Genomic DNA, 8,486 nt, shown 5'->3' with positions numbered 1-8,486 from the left:
CTTGAATTCCTCCACGAGTGTATCGATATAAGATGCCTTAATAGGCATCTTATATCGTTACATAATAATAAATATATTATAATAATAATATTATAATAATAAATATATTACATTAATACCAACAAAATACAAAATTAACACAATATACACGAACACGACATTTACAAAACCACACGAACATTACACACAAGACAGCATAGTAAATAAAATAAAGGGTGTTCCGAAAATTTACTGAACGACATATATACTTAATATAACATTCCACAATCTTCTTCGTAATACCCTGTGCATTGTGCGTTTGTACTTTCACAGAGTAAAGAAAGATTTCTCCATACCAACAAATTAGAAAATAATACAAGGCATTAGTGACAAAGCACCAAAGTCCAAACTCGACCATTAGATGTGCAGGTAAAGTTTCACAAGAAGGTTCTCGACTTAAAATACAGTTTATTTAACAAAATAGTGTTTGTTTTCCGGACTGAATTCAATTACCCTCATGTTTTAATAGAATGACTAATTCAAATGCGCATTAATACAATATCAGAAGGCACGGGTTCAATTCCCGTTGGCGGCATTTATTTTTACTCGGGAGATATTTTCAATTTGTATTGATATTTCAGGCGACTAGTTATTGCTTATAATTATTTGTTATCCTTTATGGTATGCATAAAAGCTTGTCTTTTAAACATTCGTTTATCATTAAAATAATAATAGGTTTTATCTTATTATAAATATTGAAGTAACCAATTTATAAGAATTCAAAATAATCCAAGTTACATGTAACATGGAGATTATTCGTAAATAAAAGCAACACTTTTTGTGGCAAACATATATATTATATTAATATGAAAATAAATAAGACGACAAACAAATTAAATAACATACATATATTAGAGTTAGTGATTAATTAATTCCTTCTCAATAATTGCAAGATAACTTTTTGGAATCATTATAAATAAAATAAAATAAATTACTTTGGATACACCTCTATTCATCTATTACGTAGGTTCTTCAAGGAATATTACAAAGTAATTTTTGAAAACTTTGGCATTCATCTCAGAACGCTAATCTGAATAGGCACAACCTTTTTGGTGTGGAATATTAATTTACTCCCCGTGATAAATCCTGTTTTTGGCCAACCATGGTGTAAAATGATCATCCGAAAATTGTAAAATGTAAAAAATGATTATCCGAAAAATGATCTTCCTTTTCCAACTGGAACTTTTGAACTATCTTGCCGCATATTCGTGATTGAGTGATCAAAAAAAGTTTATTAATAAATAAATTCAGCTCTATGGAGACAACTGTTTCGCATTCTTAAAGCATTATCATTCTAGGCATTATCAAACTGTGGTGAGGCCACTTACAGACGATATATTAATCATATTTCCATATAGTTACTTTTATTGAAAATGAAATTGCTTTTAATTTTATTACCAATGTCCGTATTGATTTCCGAGTTAATTGACTGAAATTATTGATTGATTATATAAGTTACTCCACTTATTATATTGTTTAAATTTGACTAAAGGTCGATGAAGTGATGTTGTATAATGACTCACTGGGGGTTTTCCTCCCATGACTTAGTCCTTGTTGAAATTGCTTGGTCTATAATTGAACTTGGCTTTTCTATCTAGGCAAGTGGAGGGAATTGATCGCTTTAAAGAAGCAACATAAAAAAAACAAACATTGTAAATAAATAAAACTTTAAATAATCCACTAAAATTCAGTAGTCAATTAACGAAAATAACCGTCATTAGAATCATAATAGGTTAAGGTGTTTTGACGTGAAATGAAATGACTGGAAATATTGAATTTTGAATCCAGTTAGAATAAATAATAAGAATATATATTTACAACGGTCGAGTGTCCTTCATGTTTGGTTGTTCGACCATTCCTGTAAATTCAGCCGCCCCGTGCGGTCAGACTGGGTCAGACGGTTAGTGAAACCAAAGTGAAGAATGAAGTGATTCGACTACCCGCGCTCCAATTTCATTCACATTCATTCTGGCGACGTAAACACAACAGAAAACAAACAGAATAGTGAACAAAAGTGAAGAAACGTTACAAACAAATCATAAGGCCTCCGTGGTTGAATAGGTTACAATCCTCGCCTGTGAATTCGGAGGTGGCTGATTCAAAAACACGGCAAGTACATTTCGTGTGATTAATTTGTGTTATTTATTATCTTAAAATAATATTGTAGTATATTTTAGCGGCACGTTTCACAGCGGAAGATATCTATTCTCAGTCAATACTGAGCATATCGATATATGCCGTATATATATATCGATCGGCATATCAATATATGCCGTGGTGAAAGGTCAGAATGCTAAATTGAAACGCTGCTTGAAATGACTTTAACCGTGTTTTGTGACCTGGTCTGAATAGCCAGGTACTCCACATGTTCCTCTTCCCCTCCCATTACCATCAGCCACGTAACATACTCCACTAATAGCCAGTGAGACCGTGGCATTCTCAATTATTGGGAATGCCATATTCTCCCTGGTTCGAGTCTGTTGAGAGCAGTTGGGACTCTTATGCAAATACTTTATTTATCACGTTCTGTTTTGTCACTGGTCTGTCTTATCTGGTTACTTTTACATTTATTTATTTATGTCTATTCTTGAATACACGTTTTACAAATTATTACAGTGGTTTATATTGCAGTACAGAGAAAAAAGTACAGAAAAAGGTATAAAAAATGAAGAACATAGGTTGATTTAGGTAAAAATGTGTGTGTGTATGATATTATATGTAATGTGAGCACATCACTAAGAAAACCTGTGCTGAGGTGTTAACATTCAACCCTCGCTTTACGCCATCTTGGTTTACGCAGTTTTACCGTACCGCCATTTAAAATATTTACCCATATTAGGTATATCTGTCTAAATTACTAACCGGTTTCAGTATGACAATCGTTATATGCACGAACAAATCGCGGGGAGAGTTCGTACTAAATCAACGATTAAATAAAAATAATAATTTGTATTCTGAAGAATAATAATAATACTGTGTTTAATATAAGGCTGTTACTGTGGAAATTGTTGTTAATTGAATGATGACTTTCAATGTGTTGGAATTACGGAAATTAAAAATACAGTGTTTTAATAATTCTTCTACGTTTCAAAAACTAATTAATTTAAATTTTATTTGAGAATACTTTTTTAGACTCGAGCTCGAGGTTTTCTAACTGTTGGCAAAACTCCTAGGTAGATTTTAGGAAAGAGGTATTTATTAAGGAATGGTGGATATGGTCGACTCCTATTAGTAGTCGTGTTTACCTAATATTCTTATAATCGAAGGTTTGTGAATAATTCATTTTAGCTCTTTATTACAAAGTTTTTTTTTCTTAAATTATTTTTATTTTAATAAAATAAATTATAAAATTACAGATGTAATTTAAAATTACAATTCATTAAAGCATTTTAATACTCTAGTTATGTACCGTCGCGTCGTTTCCTTACTAAAATCCTCATTTAAATTTTTTACAAAAGACATAGTTTTTATTACCTTAATTTTTTTATGAATACAAATTTTACCCCTGAAACAGGGAATATTATGGAATCCTTGATCCCGCCACAAAACTGTAAATGTTTTTTTTTTTAAATTACTGTGACATTGATCTACTCAAACTACAATTATCTTGGTGCTTAAAAGTTTGTTCTATCATAATGTTAAATTTAGTTAATTAACGTAGACGTTAAATAGGTCATCTTACAATATCTTCTTATGTTTCTTAATTTCTCATAATATTTTGGTTGAAAATATATTTGAAAATAGGTATTTTGCATTTTGCATTTGAAATGCTTTTCCAAAAACCATTTTGCATTTTGCATTTTCAAATGGAAAAGTTTTGACCCATTTCCATTTTGCATTTCAAATGGTTTTAGGTTACCCATTTTGCACATCTCTGGTTGTTTGTTAAACAAACCAACCATCACGACGTTACAATCAATTCGGTCTTGGCACATTCCTTGCTTCATTGACAATCATTCTGGCCCTTGACATGGCCTGACTCAAGTATCCGGTTGATTTGATCGTGTCATGTCTTCCTGGGCGGGCGTCCCTCACTTCTTCTACCACTCTACATGCACAAACCATCTAATCGTCCCTTTATTAATATTACTTACTATACTTACATCAGTCTTGCATTCTTTGCGAATCTCTAAATTTTTCACGCGGTCGTAAGTGATATTATCACACATAAGCCTCAGGGATCTCATTTCTACAGCATTCAGTCTACTAGCATCCTTGCTTTGCCAATTCCTTGCCTCACTGCCGTACATCAGGGTAGGTACCATTGAGGACTGTTAGCTTCACTTCTTTGGAATATCTTTTATTAGTGCCAATCGCGTTCAGTCCTGGATTAATGGAGTTTCCTGCATTTACCCTCTCTCAATGTCTCTATTTCCATCTCTCGTAATAATCTAATCTATTATGGATTACCTCGAGTCACATCAGAACAACATTTTTACTAAATCTAAAACCTCTATTTTAATTACTTGCTTCAAAACAGAAGAAGGTGCAACGGCCAATGTACGCCAAGTATATCAGACCGGCTCTAGTATCGGGGCTCTATAAAAGCCCTTGTAAATCTGGTTTCCAAGAAACTAGGCGTTGTGTGCATATTGTTGATAGCAGATTTTTCAATAGTGACTAGCTGCTAATCCTTTATAAATCTCAAGCACGCCCAATAATTGAATGTTGATAGCCACCTCTGGGCTGGAGCCCGACAATACTTGATAAACCTACTTGATTCAGTGCAAATGAGGGCAGTTCGTCTGATTGAAAATCCATTGTTGACAGACCAATTGCCAATAATAAATTATAATGCATTATAATTTATAAATGGCAATTATAATGCTGTAATAATAATATAATGCTGTGCATTATATGCACAGAGCAGTGGGAGCAAAGCTGTGTCTGTTGTACGGTATTTTAATGGAGCCTGCTCTAAGGAGCTAGCAGCATTGATCCCGGTGCGCCGGTGCAAGTGCGTGTAACTTGACAGACACTTGCGGAATACCCTTTCACAGTTGATGTTGGCTTACGTATGTGGAATGAGCTACCATCATCTGTTTTTCTCCTTCATATAATCCCGGCCTCTTCAAGACTCGCATTAAGAAATCACTTCCTACAACCTCTACCTTAACCTGCCTATGACGACATAGTTCCCTAGTCTTTACACTGTATACACAGGGACGCTATTGTGAGGTGTTACATATAATTTTGTATGAAGCCGAGCAAACATGGTACAGCACAAATGGTGAAAATAACAAAATGTACCCACTGAAAAAATTGCGGCCACCGCACGACACCATTGAATATATGAAAAGTTTCAGAATCGTTTGAACCCTTCCAGCGAAAGTCTATTGAAAGTCTATATAATATATTTCTTAGATAGGGTTTGAGTGAGATATGTAGTCATATGCAACCATGCGGCAACGGGTCAGCTTGTTGTTATATTGTCATTGTCATTGGTTGTGCAATCAACTCACGGAGATCGACCCTCACAGGAATGACAGAATAAACCGTCTTCTAGTAGGCGGTAAATCAACCAACACCTCTTGATGTGAGATTTGGAAATCTCTCCTACCAAAATGTAGTCAGCAGCACATACCAATTCTGCCGTCGTAAGCAAAAAGACAGCTAGGAATTTTCAGGAAGAAGACGAGATTTTTCAATTATTGTAATAAAAAGTACATTAGAATGTTACTTTTTCAAACTCCTAACTACTTATTGCATAAGACAGCATAATTAAAAATGAACCAAATTATAGTTTTGTGTCAACACTCGTCAGCCCTTAACAACTGTAGAGAATATAATTACAATTAGAAAAATGCAATAATTTTACCTTGATGATAAAAATGTTTAAAAAATGCATCGCAGTCTAAATAACTACATTAAAATGACTGGAAGAAATTGAGATCTTTTGTTTTCAGTTGTGAGATTTGGTAGTTCTGATATTCTGTTAAAAATACTAAATTATTCTGTTATTTTATTAAAAGTTCACAAACAGCTTTACCAATAATTCCAAGATTACATACTAGTGAGGTAAAAAAATTGTACGTTTTGTCATAATTTATTTATTAAAATGTGACAAAAGAGTTCATCACATTGCCTCTCTCACGAGTTGTCTTAGATGACTGATCAGTTTTCTATAAAATCGGTATGGAACTCACTATTAATACCACTGAGAGACAGCCTGGTCCTCCATCAACAGGATAAGCCTACAGTTGCTGTGCCCGATTATTCTTAGGTGAGGCCTTAAAGAGTCTTCTTGGTGTGAATGCAGTGCGGTTCATTTAGTCCCCACGGTGAATGATGAGGTTCACCGGGTGATGCCTTAGGACTTTTCGACTTGCTTGCAGACCTAGATATCCCTCATGAAAGAGAAGTAGAACAGACAAACCATAATGGAGCTGTATTTATATCTTCCAGGACAGCAACATGGAAACCCAAAACCGAGACGCTACTAAATTGAAGGAGCTGAAGAAGGTGCTGTTGTGCGTGGTGTGTTCGACTCCACTGGAGATGAACGTGATGGACTTGCTCCGCGACTACGATGAACTCCAGGGTCGGCTGCTCCCCATCAAGGACTTGGGATACTCCAGCTTCTTGGACTTCCTCCGAAAGGAATGTCTTGACATATTGAAGGTCAGTTCTGCTAATTGATATTTTGATAATTAAACATAGGTGTGATCAATCAAATGAACTTCTATTATCTATTCATAATCAATACTTTCGTCATCTGAAAAGTCTTATGATTCCGTGTCACTATCACGTGAAAAACTTGTGTCACTTCTCGTCTATGGTGGCTTTAAAAACTAAATACAGAAATCGCCTATTATTACTTGAGAATAATTTACTTGTTAATTTAATGTATATTTCAAAAGTCGATCTCCACATACAGAAAACACTTTCAACCGTTAATTAATACGTTTTTAATTAATTAATTAACATATTGTTAAGTAATTTAATAACACGTCTTTATTTAACCATTTACTGGATAACTAACACCTCTACCATAGGTGGTCACCACAAGTGGTTCGTTACATTTGGTGATTTAGCAGGGGCGCCCGGGTTCATCGGGAGAGGTGTGTTCAGTACGCGCCTGTCCTTTGACCTCTCCAACTGATCTCTCTTGTCCCATCGGGAAGTATAGGTTACGAAACGGTGTACTAGAGTAACAATTAAGAAATCAAACAATTTTTGGTTTTATGTATCCTATTTTTCTGTTTTTTGCAGTTGGAAGGTAACCCACAAAATCCAGTTCTGGTACCCATCATTACCAGAGACTTGGCCAGCTCAAACGACTTAGTGTACTTCCGAAACATACCCAGTTCCAGCCAGTAAGTACCTAGCTCCTTTAACTTTTTAAATGCGTAACATATCGATGTTAGTAAACCAAGAAACTACTCGATATGGACAGAAACTCGCTGAGGGAACTGGTAGGACTACTAACGGGACACTGCCATCTCAGGAGGCACATGCAGATATTGGGAGTGGAAAACACCAACAGATGCAGGAAATGTGAAGAGGATGAAGAGACTCCAATTCACCTATGGTGCCAATGTCCTGCCCTGGTGGGAACTAGGCTCAGATACCTGGGGAGACATACAGTAGAACCAGAAGACATAGCCACATACCCAATAACAACCCTGGTGAACTTTATCAAAGGGACTGGTTTGACTTGTTGTTAAAGGATTGAGGTAAAATGGGAGATAGCACAATGGGTCTATGGCCTAAGTGCTCACGGGAACTATGTGTAAACCATCTCTGCCCTTAAAAAAAAAAAAAAAGATGCTAGTATGCAGCACTTTTGCATGACCTAATACCTCCATAGCCTAATTTCGCCGAGCTCCCATGACCTAATACCTCCGTAGAGTGCCGAGGGAAATGGGTACTTTTGATGCTAGAGATTTTCACTTCATTATTATGTAAATTAGTCAGAATAACAGAAGAGTAGTATATTATACTAGTATGATGATACACGCATGTGAATGAAACGGCAAAGGAACGCGTGCCAAAACAGAGTTGTGTGGCGGTTTATCTTCTTTGCCTAGCCCAACGGAGAACCGGTGTGGTGTTTAGTTTAGCAGCTTAGAGTGGGTAAATTAATTGACAACAAGCCTTACGAGATCAGTACGCACTGTGAAGAGTCCTGCTAATGAGAGCACCATTGTAACCTCTTTCCGTTTCAATGTTTGTGAAAAAGTGGGAGAGTTACAATGGAACTTACTTGAGGAAAACAAAATTTACTTTTGTATTTGTTCCACTGCACACGTTCAAGCGGAACACTTGTTCACAGTTGGTGTCAGCTTCATGAGAATGTCCGTTTGTGAGTAAGACAGCTCATATTTTATGTGGAATTAGCTACCGGCATTTGTCATTCTTCCTCCATTTTATCAGGGCCCATGCATTAAAAAATCCTATCCTCAGCCCATTCCTTAACCCGCCTCACAGCCTCGCTCTACTGGATG

This window comes from Hesperophylax consimilis, chromosome 31 (assembly GCF_061612785.1).
Source record: "Hesperophylax consimilis isolate HC1 chromosome 31, BYU_Hcon_1.0, whole genome shotgun sequence".
Classification (NCBI taxonomy): Eukaryota; Metazoa; Arthropoda; class Insecta; order Trichoptera; family Limnephilidae; genus Hesperophylax; species Hesperophylax consimilis.
The sequence above is the reverse complement of the archived record's forward strand: the minus strand, read 5'-3'. Positions refer to the sequence as shown.